Raw genomic sequence first — 25,366 nt, 5'->3', positions numbered from 1 at the left:
GCATAAAGCATGTTTATTGTACAATTATCCCAGGAGCAGTTAGATAATGCTGTAGGACCAAACTAACCAAAGTGTCAACAAACCACTTAAGTTGACATCTTATATACATTTTTGCAATAGTTAAAACCCTCCCAGATACTTTATTACAACCCTCCCCCCATATGTGATTGAACACAAATCTCTTCAAAGAAATGCCATCTTTCTCCAATTCCTACATTTCATTGGCAGCTCCTATCTCAACTACCATATTCAGCTCATGTGTAGAACACACCTCTTTCTAGGATTTGTCCATGATAGGTCATGACATCATCATATGGTCAAACATGTGTATGCAAAACATAATTCATTACTAGCAATAACTGCTTATGCCCTTCTAGCCTTAACTTTCAATTGCACATGGCTCACATAAATATTTCAAACGATATAAAGAAGGCTGGGTAAATAATTTCTCTTTGAGTTAGCAATGCTATCTCATTCCCCAGGTCACTGCTTTCATCAGAACATTCTAATCTAAATAACTGCCCCTTTATCGCACATATTACATCTGAAAATACATTTCAAACACCTGGTTTCCCATTATGTCAGCCTTGGGCATTGACTCGCCAAGTGTTTTACTACCATAACAAATTGTTAAATCCCTTCTCTCACACTCTCTTGCATCAGAGGATTACCTATGCTATCTGCGATATTTATCAGACCATAAATCTCATGGCCAATTTTCTGCATCTGAGCTGACTGCAAAGGTTGTGAAGTTACGTATTCACCTGCCCCTGGCCTCTGAAACCACACAGAATCAGTTTCTCAACAATCAAAATTCACTTTGCAAACAGCTCTGACTACCGTGTTTTGATACATTTGTAAAAAGCCCACTATATTGAGATTCATGAATTCCCCATGTATTTGTATCAATGTGCATGCATGTTTAATACCTGTTTTCTATACCTAGTCCACTTCCTTGTAGGTCCATTAAACCCCTCCCCGTCTCTTAGTTTCCATGTACTTCAAAGCAACCCATGTGTGAATCATATTTATGTTGCATTTGGTGATTTTAAAATGTTATCTTTCTGCGCAGGTTCAAGCTAATATGTATCAGTTCTGAACAAAAAGTAACACAAAAAAGTTAACATATCCCATCCACAATTAACTGCACACGATATATATATAATTGCAACACTGCGCTCAGTTTGCTGCACCCCCAGTCATCCATACGGTGCCCGCAACATAAATCCCCCTTGCTCGTGTATACCTTTCCTGACCACCCCAACAGACACAATGGTTCCCACATTAGCTGTTCCAGGGTCCGGAAGGGTTGGTGACAGGAGGAGGGGGCAGGTGAGAGGCAGGCCTCCTTGGGAGGGGGAGGAAACTGTTCCCAGGAGTGCTGCAGTAGATGTCATGATGAACACAGCTGTTCAAGTGACAGAAAGGGGAGGAGTGGGGTCCCAGGATGAAGAAGCTGGGTACACATGCTGGGAAAGACTCTAAAGGGGAGGGGAAGAGTTCCTAAGGAAGAGGTGATTCAGTGGCTGTATAACTTCCAGCTGTTAGCTGTTCCGGGGGGGGGGGGTTACATTGAAATACAACAATCCCTGTATCTGGGCCAGTGCAGTCACATACAGTGAAATACTTGTGTGCAAATAAAAAGTCATGCAATACATTAAAATGCACCAAGGGACATGCAATACATTAAAATGCAACAAGTAACATATATCAGAAACAACATAGGAATCCACGCGCGGAGACTGCCATTTCCACACATCCACCAACCCAAGTGTATCCAAAAACACGTATAGTTTTATGGAAATGTTAGGGTTCCTGCCCCTTAGGTGGGTCCAGTCGATATGTGGGCTCATCACATCATTAAAGTTGCCACGAGCACTGATTATTCAAGAGAACGATTGGATGTCCTCTAATAGGTCTAGTGTCAGAGGCGGAGGGGCATACACAGACACAATAACCCAAATTCACCCCCACAGGTCTCCCCTCACAACACAAAGTGCCCTTCAGGGTCCTGTTTCACTGATAGGAGTCTAAGTATCAGTGTTAGAGTGCCTCTCGCTCCCATGGAGAAGCCGGCATTTACCGCGGTTTGATCATTTGTGTGCTGGAAAAACGTACATTCTGACCAGGCCCGATGGGTTTCAGTAAGTAAAGCTACGTGGGGTGTCTGTTGAGAAGTTGTAGTACAAGCTGCCTTTTAATACTGGATCCGAGCTCGTTCACATTCCAGGTAAGCAAAGAAATCGACTTACTCTCAACCACTGTCTCTATAAGTATATGGCGAAAAATGTAGCACAAATATCAATTTCAACCCCATTATCGTCACTGGAAAGGAGTCAACCAATTTATCTGGGAAATATGTTTCACCATGTACATACATTTTGTGGTTCTTGGCCCATGCCTTCTGCTGATCTTGGCTCCTCCTCCAAGTTTTCATTTTCCTGCACACATCTGCATGCTTTGCTTTCTCTCTCTTGCTCTCCCTCTCTCTCGCTCTCTCTCTGTCTTTCACTCTTTCTCTCTCTCTGTCTCTCTCACTTTCTCTCTGGCTGTCCTTCTCTCTGTCTCTCTCCTTTGTGTGTGTGTCTCTGTCTCCCTCTCCCCTCTCTCTCCCTCTCTTTCTCTGATTCTCTCTGCCTGTCTTTGTCTCTCTCTGTCTCCCTCTCTCGCTTTCTTTCTGTCTCGCATTCTCTCTCTGCCTGTCTCTCTCTCTCTCTCTCTCCTTTGTCTATCTGTCTCCCTTTCCCCCTCTATGTCTATCTCTCTCCCCGTTTCTCTCTCTCTCCCTCTCTTTCTCTCCACTCTGTGTGGGTCTCTCTCTGTTTACCTCTCTCTCACTCTGTCTCCCTTCCTCCTCTTTGTGTGCGTCGCTCTCCTCTACATCTACCTTTTTCATCTGTCTCCCTCTTTCTCTAGCTGTGTGCGTCTCTCTCTCTCTTTTTCTCTCTCTGTCTCTCTCTCTGTGCATCTCTCTCTGTCTCTCTCCTCTGTATCTTTCTCCCGTCTCCCTCTCGGACTCTGTCTCTCTCTCTCCACTGTGTGGGTCGGTCTCCTCTGTATCTCTGTTTCTCCTCTGTCTCCCTCTTTCTCTAGCTGTGTGTGCGTCTCTCTCTCTCTGTCTCTGTCTGTGTCCCTATCTGTCTCTCTCTTTGTCTTTCTTTCTCCCCTGTCACCCTCTCTGACTGCCGCTCTAACAGTGATGTTTCACTGACGTGTGTCTTGTGCATCTAGAGCCACCTCCCCTTTTGATATGCCACCTCTCCTCTCCCTGCTCTTTGTAGAGTATGCCCATTCGCTATATACACTTTTATTAGCATGCTGTCCCTCCATTTGGTATTGCTGTCTTTTGGGCTTACTGCACAAAACACCCAGACTCGCTTGTAGTGGAAAAGGTCGCTTTAATGTGACAGGCCAAAGCTCACAAATAAATGCTAACCTGGCCCCCTGGCCTTACAGACTAACAAATCTGTTTTTAACAACTTGACAAACAAATTAATAATTAAACATTTCGATTCCCCCAACAATTAAATAAATAAGTCAGTTTAAATTCCTCCCTAACTATCCCTTGCTCCCTACCGTCTCCTTACCATCTTCTCCAGCCTTCCTTCCTGCTTTCTCCTGTCTTCTCCCCGGGACCATGCCCCTCCATCTTCAATACCTGTTCCCCCTCTTTGCTTCCCCGAGGTAGTCTGTTCGTGCAAACAGCACCACCCCCATCCTTTCCCGGGCTATTCCCCCATTGTCCATTGTGCTTCCCTCCCCACTCATGCAAACGGGCCATGCCCCCTGCCTCCAACACTTCATAGCCCTTCAACTCCCCTCTACACCAAACTCCTCCTTCCTATGACCTGCAGCCAGGCTGACCTGTCACATCAGCAACAAACCTTACAACATAACTTCCCCAACTAATGTCCCAGCCTGTCACCCGAAAAACGACCAGCCCCCCCGGCCCTTATAACCTAGTGCCAAAAACCCAGAAACCCGCTGTGGGGGAAAAACGAACAACCCCAAATAAAAACCCTCCTCTTCCAGCAATTCACATCCTTACGAGGCCTTAATAAAAGTGGTTGGCGGGTGGGGACAAACGCTCATCCTGAACCGCCGCCTGCTCTCGAACCTTCCCTGCCCCCTTAAATAACCCCAGCGGCGCTCAATGCGCAGGCCTGTGCAGCGCCCAAAACAACCCCGGGGTGAAATGCTGTGCGTTCCCTCCGGTTTCCCCTCTTTGGGCTTTCTGCACAAAACACCCAGACTCGCTTGTAGTGGAAAAGGTCGCCTTAATGTGACGGCCAAAGCTCACAAATAAACGCCAACCTGGCCCCCTGCCCTTACAGACTAACAAATCTGTTTTTAACAACTTGCCAAACAAATTATTTATTAAACATTTCAATTCCCCCAACAATTAAATTAAAAAGTCAGTTTAAATTCCTCCCTAACTATCCCTTGCTCCCTACCGTCTCCGTACCATCTTCTCCAGCCTTCCTTCCCACTTTCTCCTGTCTTCTCCCCGGGGCCATGCCCCTCCATCTACAATACTTGTTCGCCCTCTTTGCACCCCCGGGGTAGTCCATTCATGCAAACAGCCCCACCCTCATCCTTTACCGTGCTATTCCCTATTGTGCTTCCCTCCCCCCTCATCCAAAGGGGCCATGCGCCCGGCACCAGAAAAACCCTCGCCATAGGTGTTCTTTCTGCCCCACTCATCCTAACTTAGCTCTACTTCAAATGTGTATTATGGCTTGGACCTCCCACGTCGCCCCTTATTTCACTAATTATTGATTGATTGATTGGATTGATTGATTGATATTTTATTTCTATCGCACTCGCACACAAGTGTTTCAGAGCGCGACAAGGCAAGGGAGGGTAACGGGAGAACAAAACAACGATCTTACTAGGTCCAGTGACATTGAGAACGCGCAAGTGCATGGGAGAGCGGGGAGGGGAAAAGTGCATGGAAGGGGGAGAGGTGGAAAATGCGAAGCAGAGGAGAAACAGATAAATAACAATAAATAACTAATAAAGGCAACAAACAGTGGTAATGCAGCCAGCAATTTCCAAGTGCTAGGTTTAAGGCAGCAGACAGGGTAGGTCTGATAAGTGCAGGAAGAAAATGGGGGGGCTGTATGGGTATAGATACAGACCCCAGTGCAATGGGTGGTCCGGAGGCAGTGTGCGAGGGTGACAGGATGAGCAGGTACCTGGGCCCAAAAGACAGAGGGTGGCCAGGTGCACGGTGCCAAGAGAGAACAGATCAGCAGGGGAGAGGGGGAGCGAAGGCAGAAGAAAAGAGGAAGGTCTTGAGGTGCTTTCGGAACCGGAGATGGTTCTCCTCTAGTTTTAGAGTGGCAGGGAGGATGTTCCAGAGGGAGGCCCCAGCCGAAGACAGAGATCTACCCCCAGCTTGTTTCTTAGAAAAACGACTGACCCTGTGTGAGTTGGAGGTAGAAGAGCGAAGAGCTCGAGAGGGGAGGTATTTGCGGAGGGATAGCTGAAGGTATTTTGGACCCAGGCCCCAGAAAGCCTTGTGGACAATGCAGAGGGTTTTGAATTTAATCCTTGCATCCACTGGGAGCCAGTGGAGAGATTTCAGAGCTGGAGAGATACAATCCCAGGGCTTGAAGCCAAGGACATGTCTTGCAGTCCTGTTCTGGATTAGTTGCAGAGGGCGGAGAGTAGAGGCAGGTAGATTTAGAAAGAGGCTGTCCCATAAACAGATAGATGCCCTCCCTCCTCTTAAAACTCAATCCTCACACAGCTGTGTCCCTGAGCACCAGCGCTCGTGCCCCCCACTGCCCCAACAACATCCCCAACTACCCGTAAAACGTCCTCATAGACCTACCCGCTGCCCCTTCAACTAATGTCCCCCTGCAACCCTCCTCTGTGACAACTTTGTCCCACCACCTTACCTTGATCCCCCCTCCTGAAAACCAGCTAGGTCCCCTGTTATTTCTATAGCAAAGCCACTCCTCATTAATTTACTAAGCCATACCTCCTGAGTGTACAATAAATTCCTCCGAAACCCCATTACACTCCCTTTCCACCGTCAACATGGGCTGCAAATAGACCCCTCTAAGCCCCTTATCTCAATAAAACACAGTTATGCCTGCATACTCAATTGCGTCCAAACAATCCGATCTCTCTCCCCACATATCCCGCCCCAATAAACATTTGCTGGCCGCAATTCCACGTCTACGGCAACTTACCTCTCCTTCAAGCCCCCACCTGCAAAAGAAAATAGTTATGAGTCTCTCTTCTCCAGTGCCAAACCACCCCCCTGCCTTGTTCCTGCTCTCGTTCCCAATCTGCCCCCAATTCCAGGAAATCACTACTTATATCCCATGAACTTCCCTTATACCAAGCCCCCCCATTCCCTCTTTTTCTGCTAGTCCCACTACAACTACCTTCCCATTCCTTACACCAACCTCCTTCAGGCAACATTCCCCACCTCTGCTCACTCCCCCACTTCCTCAAAACCCTCCTCCTGACTCCCTAGTACATTTGCTGCCAGTACTGCAGACCCAAACTTAACTCCTAAAAAAAAAACACCCTTCCTTTACCCCCATCTGTCTCCCCCAAGACAACCCCTCCTCACCTGACCAACTCCTTCCTCCCACTACGTAAACACCCCCCGGCCCTTTCCTTCCTAGCCCGTCTATAATTCGCCCTTTAACACCCTTCTTCTAACCAACCCCACTTAGACCTCCTTCCTCCTCTAACCTCTTACCCTCCTGTTCACACTTGCCTCCCACCCTCCATCACGTTACTACTATTGCACCGTGTTACCCACCCTGCACCAGGGACCACAAGCACCCTCGTCAATGCAGGCCAATCTCCTCATTACTCCTCTCCGCCACTGCACCAGGGGCCAAACCTGCGTCCCGTCCATGCAGACCAATCCACATAACTTGCTCTCCCAGCACCTTGCGTCCATTACACCATGTTTCCCACCTGCACCAGGGGCCCTTGTGCACCCCCGTCCATGCAGTTACCTCTCATCACTTCCACCCCACTGCACCAGGGGCCAAATGAGCCAAGTTCCTCCAGTGCTTTGCATACTGAATTCCCACCCTAGCTCGTGCCCTGTCTCCTGCCCCCCATGCGAACCGGCGCTACTACCATATGCTCGAAGTTGCGATATCCGCTTAAACTCTGTGCCGCTATAACGCTCTCACACCCCCCAAAGCTTGCTCACCTTGTCGTGTAGCAAGTGTGAGGGCTTCGCCACTGTCTTCCATGCCCCTCCCAATGACGGCCATCACCCGCTAACAGTTTTCCAATTACACCCCCCCGTGGCGCTCCCCCGCCCTACCTAAACGTCCTCCTCCACACCCCTCTCCTAACTCTCTTGGGATCGCCCCCAAAACCTCTCCCCAACCTTTGCGCCCCCCCACCCTTTCCGATAAACTGAGGCCCCACCTACAGGAACCCCAACTTTAACTGGCATACGGTCCTTCCCCCCACCTCCTTGTCCCACTCCTCAACCTTTCCCTCTGTCCCCTGCCTGAAAACACTGTGTAATCGGATGCCGACCCGCGCATCTGCTGCACTCGTGTTTAAATGTGCACATCATCCTCATACAGCCTTCTTTATTGAAAGCCCAACATGCTGCTGAAGGCTGACCTCTCCTTCCTCCCCCCGCCCCTTCCAGGGCAGGGTGACCAAGAAAGGGCTGGTAAGCCACGGGTGAGCCACTTGCCGTGTGTACCATTGGAGCTGGCCTCGTCTGCGCAATCCATTGCAACCAGAGATCCATGTATATCTCCCCCCAGACCGCCTGGCTGTCCTCTGCCATCCTTGCCCTGAATTCCTCATCATAACGCACCAACTCGAAACCCCCGAAACCCGTGAATGCCTTTCTAACCACATCCCTGTACTTCAACAGTGCCACACACCTCTCTGGAAACTTCTTACAATAGACACTTGCATAGATAATAAAAGCAGACATCCAATTCTCGATCGTCACTGGCACCTTCGGACGTGAGGCCAACTCCCTCTCCTCCTTAGAACCCTCCTTGGCTCTCACCTCCCTATGTAGAAGCTTGAACAAGTCACAAATTCCCCTGCCCATATCTTATCCTTTGTTGTTGTCATCAAATGTGCTCCCAAAGGTTTGGTAGTGCCCATGTAAGGCAGCTTTTTCTCCTTACCCTTCCCCTCCTTCTCTTTTGGAAGCTGTACCTCGGGTGCCAAGGGCTCAATCGCCCTGTCTGTCTGCACCTCCACTGAAGAAATCTTCTTCTCCACAACCAAGGCCACCATAGCCTGCAAGCCAATCTCTCTCCCTGCCCCTTGCACCCCTGCCGCTTCCTTTCTTGCCCCCAACCTTGTGTCTACCCTCTGCCAAGCCTCTGACCATTCCCCTTCCCGCTCACCTCTTTCTGCCCTGCCATCACCCGTCTGCAGCCTGGCCTCCACTCCAACGCTCCTTGTCTCCTTCCTTAGTGGGCTCCAGCTGCGGGGACAAAACATGTCAACAGTCTCACCCAGCCAGTTCCTCCCCTTCCTCTTGCCCCCTCAGTCCCCTTGCACCTGGCTTTCCCCTTCCCACCCTAAACCCCTTCTCGCCCTATCCCTCTTCCTTACAAAACTGGACCCTTCATCTCCCACTGCCCCACGTATTCCTCCTCAACTTCATCATCCCCAATGTAATACCATGACTGTTGCGAGCACATGCTCGGGCTGGGCAGCTCCTCCTCATGTGAGCCCGGGGCGTCCTCCCCACCACTCCGTCGGCGTCTTCTCGGCGGGGCCAAAGAAAACCCTTCCTGGTCCTGTTCTCTCGGGAGAGGGGTCCTCTCCTCCACCCTATGGTCCTCCGTGCCAGGGGCCGTGCTGCGCCCTCTAGACTGTCCTTGAAAATTTTGCAGAGGGGCCGTTCTTAAACCCTTTCCACATTCCACCTCTGCAATAGTGGGAGCCTTTCTGTGCACTCCACCCGAAATCCTCCTAGCCCGTGAGGCCGTTCCGTGCCACTCCCTTTCCTCACTAATTGAGTGGCCTACTTATCTACAAACTGCAGGCGTGGCCCTTTAAGGGCTCTGCACTGCCCCCAGGCGGCTGCCTCGCGTCACCACACACAGCCGCGAGCGAGCCTGCACGCCCGACAGCCCGAAAGTAAGCAAGCAGCCCAGGAGCTGCAGCTGCCAACAAAGCCAACGCGCTCAGCTGTTCCCTTCACCACAATATGCCCACCAGTATTGGGAACCTCTGCCCCCCAGGCCCGCTACCCCCGCACCCTCAGAGGCATGCGCAGTCTCCGGAAGGAAAACCAAATGCCGCCCACACAGGCAAACCTTACACAGGGACCGCTGTATTAAACGTACACGGAAAGAAGCGTTGCACCGCAGAACGCCTGCGGATCCGCAAAGACCACAGTAAGGGTGACTTTATCTACAGCGCACCCATTATTATGTATGTCAACAAATTATGATTATTTTGTTTTTATATTTTTTATCTATCCACTATGCCTACCCGTCCGCCTTAAACCTCTGCCTTTACCCAAAACCTGCCTCATCTACCGCTAACCACCGCCACTACAGGTCCATGCAGGGAAGGCTCAAGAGCAGGCGACCAGGACAACCGCTCATCCTAAACTGTCGCCTGCTCTCGAACCTTCCCTGCCCCCTTAAATAACCCTGGCGGCACTCCATGCGCAGGCTGGCCTGTGCAGCGCCCAAAACAACCCCGGAGGGAAACGCTTTGCGTTCCCCCGCCCCCTTGTGAATGAATGTAACTTTCACCCAATCTACGCCCTTCACATGGTGCCATTGTGTGGCTTTTCTCACCCGTAAGGTGTTTTCTCTCTCTGTTTTTTGAAACCTCTAACTTATTTCGCATCCAGTCGGACGGTCCGTGTTCCCAAGACCCATGACGGCACCGACTGTTGAATTCGAAGCGGGGGTGAAGTAGCCGCGCCTTCACGCCAGATACTGTTCATGCGACATGCAGAAGCGCTCTGCGGCCTTTTAGCACACCAGGACGTGCCTATGCAGCGCTATTCAGCCCTATAATGGTCCTGTCAAGAGTATGACTGCATACGGAGATCCAACCTCTATCATCGACGGGTGGGCGGCTGACTCTTTCTATAAGAAAGACTGAATTCCTTCTTCCTCACCTGAAGGGACCCTGCCCATCACTAGCTGATTCAAGAACTCAGTCTCATAAGCATTGCCCCAAAAAGGGTGACCTTCTGCAAAACCACTGTGCTTTCCACAAGGCATACAATTCACCTTCCCAATACATCGAATGTCTTCTCAACCCGACTTCTTCCATCCCAGGAGAGTATGTGTGTGTGGATGTCCAGTCCTCTGCTTTATGCCTCATGGACAAGGCTTTCTAAGGCATCCACCATGCCATGCGCAGCATTCATTATTCACTCTCCACTTTAGTTTTGGGGAATAAATCAGAACACATTTCCTTTTCTTCTGTCTCGCATATGGAAAGCGCTTTGTCTTTTCCAGCCTCCGTATTGAGATAAGAAACCCAAAATGGCCGCCGGAATCCCTCCACCAGAAGCTGGTGAGTGCTATGACTGGAAGCTCTCGAGTCTAAAAAATCAGAAGGACACACCTTTAGACCTGCTCCTTCCTGCTCACTCTATTTGGGACTCTTGGATGTCTTGGAAGATTTGGAACTGTCTCGCTCGGACTTCAGACGAGTCTCGACTCTCCTCTCCTCGTGGACGTCACAAGAGTCAAACGCTGTCCACTCCTCACTGAGCTCCTGTAGAATTGATGGTCTCAATATTCAAGTCAAGGATGTCCAACCGCCCCTAATCCAAGTATCTTTCCTTCTTAGCAGCGTTTGTTTTTACTTCTCTGCCTCGTTAAATGTTTTTAAAAATGTAATAAGGCAGGTGTGGGAGACCTTGTTTAGAAAGTGGGCCCCCCTTTTATTAGAGGGAGGGACGGAAATCTGACCAATAACTGGGCCGAGCGTATTGCCAGTGCTCTCTGATCTCTTGATCTAATGAGGAAATTGCACATATCCTGATGAACTGAAGGGTTGACCCAGATAAAATCACCTCTTTGAATCAGGCCTCCAGGGGAAATTCTCAAGTAAGTGGAAGCACAGTGAATGCCAAGAGAGCAGGCATGAGGATGCCATGAAGCCTCTCACATCAAAAATCATACCAGCAAATTCTCTGCATTTTATAGAAAAATGTGTGTGCGTAGAACCATGTCAACCACAGACATGCAAGGGTTTCTGACTCTGCCGGAGCAGCTTGCCAAAGTGTTTCAGAATCTCTGTGGTCTTGGTAGCAGATGGCGATTCCCCGTGGCAGTGCGGCGGGTGGGGTGTAAGACCCCATGGAATTGGTCCTTGCGGAAGGATCTCTGTTAGTACGCGGCACGGGGCCTCCGGTCTGCGAGGTATCACAATCCATGTTCTATTGGAGCACTGCACGGGGTATCTGCCCTTCTTCTGGTGTTTGGAACCGTGGTCTCTTCCCAGTGTAATGTCCTTTCTGGTATGCGGCGGGGTCACCATTATAATATTACATATATAAGTAGAAGAAGCCATTTCAGCTAAGCCAGACATGCCAGCGGGCCAGCCATTGGTATGTAGAAGGTTTTATCAAGCTTTTATAAATACAGCATAACTTTTCTAATATATAAATACACCCACGTACCCATGGTGGTGGTGGTGGTGTGCAGACTAAAAGGAGCACCTTTGAGTCCTTTCTTCTCTCTCTCTGTGAACTGGTCCCTACCCCCGCCTTGAGGTAGCTTGACTTCCAGAGGTGTAGCCTAACAGGTGGGCCTGACGCCAATGTAGTTGCTGAGTGGGCATTTACAGATTGTGGGTGTTTCTTGCCCGCTCAGGCTCTACCCCATCTACGCCTCTGTCTAACCAAATCTACTATGAGATAATAGTTGCCCTGTTCGGAAGCCTCAATGGAAGTCAAACAATGCGGTACTCAGGGTGGTGAATGCTTTGCTTCTTGACAGAGCAGCCATTGAACGGCTAGCCCCTATAATGCTCACAGGCAGAGGCGTTGCTAGGGGAGTGGGCGGCTGATGGGGCTATAGCCAAGGTCTTTTGGTTGTAGCCATGGATAGAAGCTCAGGGACAACAGCCAAAAGGATAGCTAGCCCTGAATCCTGCCAGTCCCCAACATTAGCGTACCCCTAATCTTTTCCAGACCTAGCAACACCCCTGCTCACAGGCATTACAAGGGGGTATCAAGGCAGCTCTCAGGGTGGGTAATGCCGTGATTGGCTCTGCTTCCTTCCCATCATCTACAGGGCCTGTCAGTCATGCGCCTGAGGCCAGCAGCGATTGCATAAGAGCTGGTGCCTAGAAATGACTGTGGAGGTCTGAAGTCTCATATCAGAGGGGGCAATGTTCTCACACTGGCAGTGGTCAGGAAGGTCAGTGGCATGGGCAAGGGAGTGGCACTGGCCATGGGGCACGCAAAGAGGCACCGGGCCCAAGTATTTATGGAATGGTCATCTATATTGTGCCAGTTACCCCCCTCGTGGCCTCCGGGCAGTGGGTATTGCGCCAAGACTTGGCTGTCCGGAACCGTTTATCATAAAACATCAATTCCCCCCCCCCCCCCGTAGTGGCATGTTGTGTGGAGTGGTCCGTGGCAATGGTAGTCGGAGCAGAGAGGCAAGGCCGGTCTGGGAGGGACTGCAGGGCTCTTGTTCCGTTCTTCTTCCCTACTGCCCTTGAGCAGAGGCGTTGCTAGGGGGGGCTAAGGGGGCTATAGCCCCTGATCTTTTGGTTGTAGCCCCGGATAGAATCTCAGGAGCTACAGCCAAAAGACTAGCTAGCCCCCCAGTCCCGACAGTTCCGACATCAGCATAGCCCCGGGTCTTTTCCAGATCTAGCAACACCCCTGCCCTTGAGCCACTGGAGGCCGCTGCCTAGCACAATCAAAGCCAGTCTGCCCGGTGGTGGGGGGAGGGTGTTTGGGGGGATTCTCTTTAAAGCCTGACTAACTTCACCCACTGACCAAAAAGGGAGCTCACCCTGCCCTTTACTCTATATTTGTACAGTACTCGCCAGCAGAACTTGCCCCCCCCAGGGTACAATTACCCTTGTAAATCACATTTTATTTATTTCCTTTTGATTTGCCCCTGAACTATGGCCATTCTGGTCACACCCTCACACACTGGTCATCATTTGCTCTCATCTTTGTGCTGTTGTACAGGCACTATTCAGGGGACTGCCCCCGCCACATGCTTATGTGCTATTAAAAGTCATCTCCAGAGGCTTATACAGGCTAGGGCCTGAGTGGGCACGGCCCACCCAAAATCTATAAACGCCCACTCAACAGCACTGTGTGGGCATTTACAGATGTTAATGTCACTGTGGTGTGCCCAACTGCATTCATTAGCTGTAAGCCCCATTTGTTAGACAAATCTGGCTATGCCCCTGGACTCGTGTGATAGATAACCCTGCTTAAGAAAAGGACTCCCAGTGATGTCTGTCCTAAAGCCTGAGTTATCCCATTCACAAGCAAACACTTTCACTACACTCGGCGGCGGCCTATAAATACAAAAGCAGCCAAAACACTCACAAGCTCCTTTAACTGTCTTCTTCTTAATTATCGGGTGCGTGGGCGGACCTGCGCAGGCCCTTCCCCATCCTGAAGGATGATGTGCACCAGACCCACCAATCAATACTTGGCTTACATAAACTCACAACTCCTCCCACCGCCCCGTTTGCCTCACAAAATCCAACATCACACTATTCCTCCTCCTGCCTCTCTCCCCTTCACCTCCCAGCAAAGTCTTCCCACTCAGCTCAGCCACACCCAGCGCAGACAATCGAACCTTCATCAATTCTCTCTCCTCAACATGTCTCTCACACCTAAGCAGAAAATGTCCCACAGTCTCGGGCACACCACACACAATCTCTCAACTCACGTTTCCCCACCTCCTCCCCCCCTCCTCCATTCCAGACTCCCCGCATCCACCTTCACTGACACTTTCCCACAACACCAAACATCCACCTACCCTTCACCCCACTCACCCACCTCTCCTGCCACTCATCTATGACCCGTCTCACCACCACCGACTCGTATATAAGTCTCGCAAAGTAGAGACATTCCTTTCTCAGGGTGAGTCATGTGACCAATTGAAACTGCAGACCCAAACTTCTATTATACTCTCAAAATGATTTCTTGCTGAATCACAGTAAAACATGTTTCACATTTTAAATTCTGGACATATTTATGTCCCATAATGCTCTTTGTTTTTATGCAAATCGCCAGGATGCGCTTGTATGAAGAGGTGTTGTATTGTGTGACCTGGCCGGGGTCCACGCCCCTCAGTCCCGCCCACTCCTCCTGACGGCCCCACCCTCCCAAGGAGGAGAGGGTTCCCCCGTTTCCAGCACTGGTTCAGCCTGACGGAATAGCCATACGGTGACCTCGTGGCGTGAGTGATACATGTTGCCACTCCTGTTAGACACAGGTACCAATGCTGTGGGGAGAGGTGACGAGCCCCAGAATTGAGAGTTCTGCTGCTGACCTATTTGAGAGCTCTGCTTTCGCGGTGTAATGACGCTAAGGCGCACGTGCCTGGGTTGTGATTCTTGCATACAGTGTGTGAGAGAGGGTGCACGCAGCTCGGAGCCTGCCTGGCCCCCCGGGGGTGCAGGCTGTCGCTCCCGCGGCGGCCGTTTCCTGTTTCCTTGTGACTGATGCTGTCATTGGTGCTGAGGGGGCCACGCCTTTCTCCGGGAGCAGCCAGAGCTTCTGAGCAGCCGCCCGGGCTCTCCAGTGTGTGAGTGTGTGTGTGCATGTGCCGTGTGGCGGGTGGCGGGGAGCGCCGGCCCACTCTGCACTCTGGGCACCAGGACTCTCTGGGGACTGACCTCGCCCTGCGGTAAGTGGTGCCGCTTCCGTTGCGAGAAGGGTGTGGGCTCCATAGGAAACAATGTGCACAGCTAAGGGGGGAGGAATGAGAAGCTTAGGTCTCCCCCTCCATGGACACTGATGGCGGCCCCCCCTGAAGCGAGACTGCGCGTGCTGCAGAGTGGCGGAGAGAGAGGAGGGCGCGTGACTGCACCCAGAGACCCGCTGACTGTGAGCAGCGGGTTCTGTGCTGTCACACTGGGCCGGAGGTATGACACACACATCGACCCATTGCTATCCTAGTGCTGCAGGATATATGCATGGAGAGTCGGGGCACACAGATGTGCGTGCAGCAAGGCAGGCATATGTATGCCCGATTATGTGTGAGATGAGTGTGTGCATGACAGTTTAGTGCGATGTATGTGAACGTCTGTGTGCGGGACAGTTTCGTGAGAATCTGTGCATAGCAGTTTAGAGAGATCTGTCAAATGCGTGAGTCTGTTTGCGTGATAGTTTAGTGAGATGCATCTGACTGTGTGACCGTTTAGTGAGATGTATGTGAGTGTGAGCGTGGCAGTTTACAGAGATGTTTGTGAGCGTGGCAGTTTAGAGGGATGTATGTGAGTGTTAGCGCGGCAGTTTAGAGGGATGTCTGTGAGCGTGGCAGTTTACAGGGATGTTTGTGAGAATCTGTGAGTGTGGCAGTTTAGAGGGATGTATGCGAGAGTCTGTGAGCGTGGCACTTTAGAGGGATGTCTGTGAGCGTGGCAGTTTACAGGGATGTTTGTGAGAATCTGTGAGCGTGGCAGTTTAGAGGGATGTATGTGAGAGTTGTGAGCGTGGCAGTTTAGAGGGATGTATGTGAGAGTCTGTGAGAACGGCAGTTTAGAGGGATGTCTGTGAGCGCGGCAGTTTACAGGGATGTATGTGAGAGTCTGTGAGCGTGGCAGTTTACAGGGATGTCTGTGAGTCTGTGAGCGTGGCAGTTTACAGGGATGTATGTGAGAGTCTGTGAGCGCGGCAGTTTACAGGGATGTAGGTGAGAGTCTGTGAGCGCGGCAGTTTACAGGGATGTATATGAGAGTCTGTGAGCGCGGCAGTTTACAGGGATGTTTGTGAGTCTGTGAGTGTGGCAGTTTAGAGGGATGTATGTGAGAGTCTGTGAGCGCGGCAGTTTACAGGGATGTATGTGAGAGTCTGTGAGCGCGGCAGTTTACAGGGATGTTTGTGAGAGTCTGTGAGCGTGGCAGTTTAGAGGGATGTATGTGAGCGTCTGAGCGTGGCAGATTAGAGGGATGTATGTGAGAGTGTGAGCGCGGCAGTTTAGGGGGATGTATGTGAGAGTGTGAGCGCGGCAGTTTAGGGAGATGTATGTGAGAGTGTGAGCGCAGCAGTTTAGAGGGATGTATGTGAGAGTCTGTGAGCGCAGCCGTTTAGAGGGATGTATGTGTGAGTCTCTGAGCGCAGCAGTTTACAGGGATGTCTCTGAGCGCAGCAGTTTACAGGGATGTCTGTGAGCGCAGCAGTTTAGAGAGATGTTTTTGAGAGAGATGTATGTAGACTATCCTAGACGATGTATGTGAGAGTGTGTGTATAGTATTTGTTATGTTGATGTGTAACGCGCACCGCTCCCACCCAGGGGCGTCTCCAGGCGAGAGTGTTATGTTATGTTGATGTATAACGCGAACCGCTACCACCGAGAGGCGTCTCCAGGCGTGATTGTTATGTTATGTTGATGTATACTGTGCACTGCTACCACCCAGGGGCGTCTCCAGGCGTGAGTGTTATGTTATGTTGATGTATACTGTGCACTGCTACCACCCATGGGTCTCCAGGCGAGAGTGTTATGTTATGTTATGTTATGTTGATGTATACGTGTAAGCATGCAGAGATGTGTGAGTAGTAAGCATGTAGCAGATAAAGGGTGTGCAGAAAAAGTGGATAGAGAGATAGAGTGCCTTGAGAGGGGAGTTGGGTGGACCCGTCTTCTCTGCGTTGGGAACTTGTTCCATAGTCAAGGTGTAGAGCAGGAAAAGCCCTCTTCGTTTTTTCCCTCTCGTGCTCCTCTGTTTCCAGCATGGCGGTGGGCTTTCTGGGTGTGTGCTGACCCCCGAATATGGTCAGTTTCTAAAGCACCACCTATAAGCTGAAACTATTGCATTAGAGTACAGCTGCGGAGAAATGGCACATGAGGAGGGAGGCACGGCTTGCAAGTGTTGCTTGGCTATTTTCCCACCCATTGACTGCTCATGGCCATGCTAATCCCTATGGCCATTCCCACCCACTTGCGGACCCTTCCCGCCCAACATGCATCCTCCTTGTATCTGTTCGAGCTACCTTTTTTTATCAAACCTTACCATCAAACTTTGTGCCAGTAGTGCCTGCCAGTGTTTTTTCAAAGCAATCTTCTAAGAGTTAATGACTTAATTGGAGCTGTAATCGTATTGCAGATGTAATAAAAATGTCTTAACCAGATTTGCCTTCAGCCACTCGATTTATAAGCAGTGTGGGAGTCCTTCACTGAAGTCCAGTTAAGAAACCAGCATTGTGAAAGCCAGCATTTTTGGCTTGTGCATATGTATTGGGCATTTGCCAGGCATTGCTATTATACTCCCAGGTACCTGCACCATTTTGCAGCTGCTACCATCGATGGCCAGTTCATTTCACTACGGCGGTGCTTGGCAAATGCCTTTCTCATGCCTGCACAAAAGTCCAAACTGTTGGCATTGAAAATGCTTGTTTTTGGTTGTGACTGCTTTGTAGGTGATACACACTGTCTTGAGCTCCATCCATACTTCAAGTGGTTGCCTGCCAGTTAACCTGCTAGAGGATTGCGCTGAAGGTACCACATGTGTGTAGTGCTGGGATGTGCCCTGCTGGATGGCTTTGAGGGGGCCAGGTGACACATCTGGGACGCCTGCGAGGAATCGTTGCTAGTGGCCAGGTGTGTGACGAATCGTTGCTAGTGGCTGAGGAACAGTGCTTGGACAAGTGTTCTGAACATGGGGCAGGGATTAAAAGCTTGGGTTTTGTGAAGGGGCACACGCTGGCACCATTCTGCTTGGGTCTTCTTGGCATTTGCTGGGTGAAGCTGCCTGTTAGTCATGCTGAAACTATCCAGTCCAACGTTGCTTGCTGTTGGCTTCTCCATAGGACGGACGCATCCGGTTTGCTCTCTTGTCTGGTGCAAGCCGTATGGAAAGACCCATGTACTAGGAATGGCTTGTTGACGTAGACCAGGCGTAAACTACCAGTGGAAGGTTGAGCTGAAAGTCCTCTTGGCCCCTGCTGGCCGAGGCTGCCCGTGGGTGGTAGCGGTACGCAGTATACATCAACGTAACATAACTTATGAGCAATGACCTGCCACACTCTCAGTTCTCCTTTTAGTTAATGTTACGCAGCCACTGACCTTTGCTTCTTTCTGAGTCATTGTCCTAGGGGAGAGTTTGGTTGTTCTGTAAAGATGTTGGGCCTTGAGGGTGCTGTCAGTTGAGGTTTGACTCAATTTGACGGCTTGCTCACTGTTCCGTGTGTTTACTGATGGGCGAGGGGAGCTCTTGGTATTTCTGGTAGGTTCCTGGATGTACTGTGACAAGTTCCTTTGTTCAGTGCTTTTTATTTTAGTCAGATGAGCTGCTGTTGGGGGTCAGGCAATGTTTTGTTTAATGTTATGTGCCATGATGGAATAGGTAAAAGCAGTTTTGTTGATGCACTCTGTTGGGCCGTGTCTGTTTACTCGTCTCATCTGCCATCTCTCTGTATTTCCGGTTGCCCTCAGTGTTCTTTGCCCAGCCATCTCTGCGTATTTCGGGTTGCCCTCAGTGTTCTTTACTCTGCTATCGCTCCGTATTTCCGGTTGCCCTCAGTGTTCTTTACTCGCCCGTCTCTCCGTATTTCCGGTTGCCCTCAGTGTTCTTTACTCGCCCATGTTTCCGCATTTCCGGTTGCCCTCAGTGTTCTTTACTCGCCCATGTCTCTGCATTTCTGGTTGCTCTCAGTGTTCTTTACTCACCCGTGTCTCCGCATTTCTGGTTGCTCTCAGTGTTCTTTACTCTGCCATTGGTTGCCCTGAGTGTTCGGTACTTGGCCATCTCTCTGTATTTCCGGTTGCCCTCTTTGTTCGTTACTCTGCCATCTCTCTGTATTTCCGCTTTCCCTCTGTGTTCGTTACTCTGCCATCTCTCCGTATTTCCGGTTGCCCTCAGTGTTCGTTACTCTGCCATCTCTCCGTATTTCCGGCTGCCCACACTGTTCTTTACTCTGCCATCTCTCCGTATTTCCTGTTGCCCTCAGTGTTCGTTACTCTGCCATCTCTCCGTATTTCCGGCTGCCCACACTGTTCTTTACTCTGCCATCTCTCCGTATTTCCGGTTGCCCTCTGTGTTCCTTACTCTGCCATCTCTCAGTATTTCTGGTTGCCCTCTGTGTTTCTTACTCTGCCATCTCTCCGTATTTCTGGTTGCCCTCTGTGTTTCTTACTCTGCCATCTCTCTGTATTTCTGGTTGCTCTGTGTTCTTTACTATGCCATCTCTCTGTATTTCTGGTTGCTCTCAGTGTTCTTTACTCTGCCATCTCTCCATATTTCTGGTTGCACTCAGTGTTATTTACTCTGCCATCTCTCCGTATTTCCGGTTGCCCTCAGTGTTCTTTACTCGGCCATCTCTCTGTATTTCTAGTTGCACTCAGTGTTTACTCAGCCATCTCTCTGTATTTCCGCTTGCCCTCAGTGATCTTTACTCGGCCATCTCTCCATATTTCTGGTTGCTCTCAGTGTTCTTTACTTTGCCATCTCTCCGTATTTCCGGTTGCCCTCTGTCTTCATTACTCTGCCATCTCTCCGTATTCCCGGTTGCCCTCAGTGTTCGTTACTCTGCCATCTCTCCGTATTCCCGGTTGCCCTCAGTGTTCTTTACTCTGCCATCTCTCCGTATTTCCGGTTGCTCTCAGTGTTCTTTACTCTGCCATCTCTCCGTATTTCCGGTTGCCCTCAGTGTTCTTTACTCTGCCATCTCTCCGTATTCCCGGTTGCCCTCAGTGTTCGTTACTCTGCCATCTCTCCGTATTTCCGGTTGCTCTCAGTGTTCTTTACTCTGCCATCTCTCCGTATTTCCAGGTGCCCTCTGTGTTCGTTACTCTGCCATCTCTCCGTATTTCTGGTTGCCCTCAGTGTTCGTTACTCTGCCATCTCTCCGTATTTCCGGCTGACCACAGTGTTCTTTACTCTGCCATCTCTCCTAGTGTCGGTTCTCGGTTTTAGTCAATAGGATACAGGTCTCCCGACCTTATCAGTTTGTGTCCATTATGTCAAAATTCCAAATAATTAAAAGGTTTGCCTTTGGTATATAGCATAAACTCTCAAGTTCCCCCAAACAAGTCAATTCTCTAAAGGATCGTGGATGCAGGGATATTTCCTTAACCCACCTCCACGACTGCGTGTGTCTCTCTCCCCACGAGGCGCCAGGCTTGCTTGATTCTGAGTTCCTCTCGGGATGATTCCTTAGTTGTTCTACAGACCCTACTTGCTCCCTTGGGTCTCTGTTCCTACTCTCTCGCTTGCTTCGTAGGGTCTGCGCATCCCCTCTTGATATATCTTTTGCTTGGTTTTTGAGTGTGGCTTTCCACTGTTTGGCTGGTTCCAAGGCTCGGGTTTAGAGGGCTCCCCTAACCGCTCTTATTGTTTATGGCCGTCCCTCTCTCCGGACCTGGTCGCCACTCTTAGGGATCTATTCTCTTTGGTCCTTCTCACGGTCGGGTCTCTATGCCACGTCTGCTGTGAGAAACCTGCGTCCTTTCAGCACGGCAGGCCCTGCTCCGGTGAGGTGGCTTCGGCCTGGTGATGCTGGTGTTCTCTCCAGCTCCTGGGCATCCTCCCCCGAACAAAAGCGGAAATGTTTTTTCGCTAGCCGCTATGTTGCTCTCTTTCTGGTTTCACGTAGTGCGAGAATGGGACTCGTACCTCTCTATCTCGCTGGTCTCTGCGTTGTTTCCTGGGCTCCGCGCCCACCACATCCTCCATGTGGTCACGTCTAGCCGTTGGTCCGCTCCGCTCGGCCTCACTGACTCCTCACAGCCATTTTCCTCATCGGCCATGTTTCTTGTTCGCTCTGGCGTCTTCTCTGGTTTCTCGCTGGATTGCTCTCCGGATCTCCTTCCGTGTCCTTCTCTACACTACAGCCGGCTCTGCTTGGGAGCGTGCCCCGGCCTCTCAATGACGTGCGTACATCTAAGGATCGCTTCTGCATATCGCTTCTCCTCCTCCATTCAAGGGGGAAAGACCTTTTACTTGCTACCAGATACCAAAGGGGTGTATTTAACTGTCAAGCCCATTTGAGAGGCCAGCATTGCCTTCAGCTAACTGTCAAATGTACTTTCTTCATTGTTTGGAGTTCCAGAGCTGACAGTCGGATCCACTTCTGGTATTCCCATATATGCAGACAATGTCTCACTTCTAGGAAGTTCCTTTCCGGAAGGGGCGTCCCTGTCCCCTGGTGGGGATCACTCCCAGTGACCTCCCCCTTTCCCAAACCCCGATGGTGGGTTTTGTTTAACGGGCTGGCTCGCCTCCCTATCCTCAAACGGGGTGGCTCTCCCCAAGGAAGAAGTGACGAAACCTTCCGATTCGTCACATCTGCTTTGCCACCTGTGCACTCATCTGTTTCCCTCACTCCTACGCCATCACCTCAGGACAGCTTGCCACTCTCTGCAGCACTGGTCACCATGCGTTTATTCTCCCGGTCATCAAATCTATCCATAGGATGCCCCCCTCGCCAGACAGAAACCCTATAATCTCAAGCCCTGCTCGCCGCATCTGTTCCGTAATCAACCATCCTGGCGCCTTAGCTTTAGAACGCGGACTGTCCCCTCTGCCCCAAAATTTAAAAAAAAACACTTTAGGGCTTTCAAAGCACTCTGACGAGTACTTCCGTCTCTCCAAGGAGCTCCAGTGGCCAATCGGGTTACCACCCAGCTTATGTAATCAATCACACGCTGCAACCCAAAGTCTGCATAATGCATACAATCGATGCTGGAAAGCAGGCCTCCAAGTGTGCTCTCGCTGCCAGAGCTCTCGGGAGGATAGCTGAACAGCAACGTGCTCGCCTTGGCAGCAAGACGACACAGAGCAACACAGGTTTCATCCCCGGGTCCGCGCTTAGAAACCTCCGGGTGTTAGGCGCGTTATAAATATCATAGCAGCTTTTGGCGAGTGGTAACTGTCTCTTGGCGAGTAAGAAATCGTTTTCAGCGTGCATGCGGTGAAGGCAGGGGCGAGTGAGTGTTTAGGCCTGGCTAGCGGCTTCTGAGCCTTGCTGTAAAAAATTGCAAAGCGTAGTTAGCCTAGAAGAGCCTGGTAAGCTTGACAGCAACAGCTTCAAGGAGCTGCTTTTGACAATCCAGTGAATTTGATGCAATGCAAATACATCTATCTGACATTCATTGTGTGTGTTTGGGAATGCATCTAAAGGGGCACATTTAAAGCACAGGATGGACAGGGAGTTCTAGTTTTCATCCTGTGTGGATGCTAGATGTGTGCCACGCTTTGAGCTAGCGCCTAGTTTGTCAGAGCTAGCGCTTGGGTGATGCCAGATAACCAGGGGCAGGGGGAGCTGCTTTTTGGCTCTTGCTCAGCCAATCGTGCGATATAGCATTTCCCCGGAAAGAGCTGAGGGAGTAATTGGACATTGCATATTGTAGAATATATAAGTTTTGATATAAAAAGATTTTCTAAAGTTTGTACAAACTAAATGAAAATAAAAAAAAAAATAGCATTTCTTTACACCATAGCGTGTTCTGCTGTGTCCTTGTTTATTGGATCCACCGAGCCATGGCCCCTGATAGGCTAGGATTCTCCGTGGTTGCTCATTATGCGGCCCTCCAGATGTGTTGTGCTCCAGCTCTCCAGATCCCCCACCATTGACGATCCTGATCAGGGATCACGGGAGTGGAGTCCAACTCCGCCACTGCCTCCCGTAGTTTGTTTTGCACAGTATCGCGCTGATAAGTCGTGCCACCGGGCGAAGGCGCCAGCCTGCTGACGTGCGATTGAACAACGCACAGGTTGAATTGGAAATTTGGTGCTGCGGTGTATTTAGTGAAGTGCTAAGGGTTCACGCCAGATGCAGCGCCAAACACGTATTGCTGTTCTTCTAAGCACTCACACAGCAGGAATCTCTCCAGCTCGGCGTCCAAGGTGGGGGCAGTGTTGAGGTGCCAGTTTACCGCGTGGGCGATTTGTGGCTTCTGTGACCCTGTGCAGGAATGGCAGCCGGGGTTCTCTACCAAGCGTGTAGACGGATTCTTTCTCAAGTTAGCTGGAAAGATAGCTCACCAAGTTATGCGCTCGCTTCTTACCATCTCAGTGTACCCAGCAGCAGACCCGCTTTGGAATTCCTGGCTGGCCAATGCAGCTCTGCTGCCTTTCAGGTCGACTATCAAAGTGTGCAATAATTACACCTATCGTTACTGTGCAAAGTGTGCAATAATTATACCTATCGTTACTGTGCAAAGTGTGCAATAATTATACCTATCGTTACTGTGCAAAGTGTGCAATAATTATACCTATCGCTACTGTGCAAAGTGTGCAATAATTACACCTATCGTTACGGTGCAAAGTGCAATAATTACACCTATCGTTACTGTGCAAAGTGTGCAATAATTACACCTATCGTTACTGTGCAAAGTGTGTAATAATTATACCTATCGTTACTGTTCTTGGAAGTGGTGGCATCTGGTGTGAAAAGTGTGATTATTGCTGCATAAAGCAGGTTCATAGAGTTGCAGAGGGGAGTGGGGGGGGGGGCTTCCAACCCTGCTAGTTTCATTTAATGCTTTAAAATAAAAATCCATATGCGACTGATGGGTAAAACGAGCAAAGCCAACACTCTTGACTTTTGTGTAGGCAGAAATAGTCGTTGTTCAGTCACTGCCATACTGGCACTACCTGGCCGTAAACTGGCAAGTGTTATTATCTGGGCATATCGTGATGGTGTCTAGCAAACGCCTCTCTTAATGCCTAAAAAACTAAAAAACAAAAAAAAGCCCAAACTGTTTCCTTTGCCCATGATTTATTTGAACAAGTATTCAGTGCAAGCAACAGATGCAAGGACACACATTGTTTAGAAATCAAGCGGATGAACGTACACTTGGTTACGACCTTTATTACACCAGGGGCTGGTTTCCAGCTGCAATTAAGCCATTGCCTTTCAGAAGACTGGTTCTAAATAACATTGGAATCTCCTTAAAAGCACGGAGCTCGCTCAAAGAGATGGAAGGGAGGTGGTGTCTTGCCAGGGAGGGGCAGCTAGGAGGATGGGAAAGGCCCTCGAGACTGGCATGGCTCTGGGTGTCAACCCCCGGCAGGCTGCGTGTCCTTGCTCACACCACATGTCCACATCCCTCTCCTTTCTTCACTTTCCATGATAATCTTTTTGGCTTATGGGCAGTGCGTTCAGTACCTCCAGATAGCCACAACTAAAGGCAGTGAGCACTATGCATCATCGGCTGATTTCTGTCAACAACTTAGCAAAGTTCATTCTTTTTTTTTGTTAGGATTTTTTGTCTTTTGGTGAAAAACGTTTTACTAACTTGAAATGGAACCAGCGTTCTGGACCTTTTAGAACTAAGTCAAAATCGGGCTTCTCGGCAAGAGAGGCTAACATTTGACTAAAACTAGCATCTAAACACTGCGCCTGTTAACACCCACGAACGCCCTGTTGTAACTCCAGCACATTGATATTGAAGCTCACTCTGTCTCTGACCGCTATGGAACCCTGGTCAATTCGCAGTTATTGTTGTTGCTGCTGCTGCCGCCGTGCTGGAAATTCGTGGTTTGCTATTCTGTCTGTTCCCGCCTGATGTAAATGTTGATTCAAGTTCAAAGTTCAAACCGTTCAAGTTTGGCGCCCAGTTACCTGAGGGTTCAGTGTGCGGTACAAATTAAACTAATGTCGTATGAATAGATAATTACTTGTAGAAACATCATAACATTGTGTTTATTTTAGCAGAGTGTTATGTATGTAAGTTGTACACGCTTGAATCATAACATTTGTCACAAGGGTGCTGGACTAACGTAAGTGAGCTTTGGTGCCAAAAAGGTGAACTTAATGTGGCAAAAACGTGGAGGTGGACAAATGCGCAGAAGCTGGTTTACAACTTAGGAGGGTTAATTTGCTACTGCGTTTAACTGGAAGCACTGAAGTTTATTCGCTTCTGGATGCGCACTTCTATTGCCATTGCTCTGACTAGAGTTCTATGTGAATGTCAGTAGTAAACTACGCTATCCTTCTCCCATTCTCTAATTGAAGACCCACTCACTGTTGCATAGATGACACATTGGCCCTCTCTGGCATGCCTTTAGTTCGAGTACACCTTTCATAAATGCTTACAGCCTCTCCAGTATAATGCTAGGTCAGGTTCTGAGTTCCTTTACACAGTGTTTATCCTGTCTGCTTACGCACATCATGGCTGCCCTCAACCTTTCCATCCTAAATTCTCTGTGCTCCGTGTAGCGGTACCCATCTTTCATGAGTGTCGGAGATCACGTGTGCTGGTTTGTG

At 49.9% G+C, this 25,366-nt stretch overlaps 1 protein-coding gene across 7 annotated transcripts in view; it reads left to right on the top strand.

The window, feature by feature from the left end:
• The window catches only part of LOC138520978 (F-actin-monooxygenase MICAL3-like), a 247,756-nt gene that overhangs the window by 46,749 nt on the left and 175,641 nt on the right, over positions 1-25,366 (top strand). For 2 of the 7 annotated variants that reach the window (XM_069633453.1, XM_069633452.1), the window contains exon 1: positions 14,667-14,843. The exons of 1 other annotated variant lie outside the window; for it this stretch is intronic. The gene's annotated coding sequence lies outside the window, so the exon portion shown is untranslated. Of the gene's footprint in view, positions 1-9,301; positions 9,375-14,300; positions 14,430-14,666; positions 14,844-14,931; positions 15,082-25,366 lie in introns of those variants that run through there. 4 more of the 7 variants (XM_069633459.1, XM_069633454.1, XM_069633458.1 and 1 more) reach the window with 4 other exon arrangements.

The sequence above is a fragment of the Ambystoma mexicanum genome, chromosome 13 (assembly GCF_040938575.1).
Source record: "Ambystoma mexicanum isolate Mex_15411 chromosome 13, UKY_AmexF1_1, whole genome shotgun sequence".
In the NCBI taxonomy this organism is placed as follows: domain Eukaryota; kingdom Metazoa; phylum Chordata; class Amphibia; order Caudata; family Ambystomatidae; genus Ambystoma; species Ambystoma mexicanum.
Note: the sequence above shows the minus strand (reverse complement) of the source record. Positions and strands in the feature narration are given on the sequence as shown.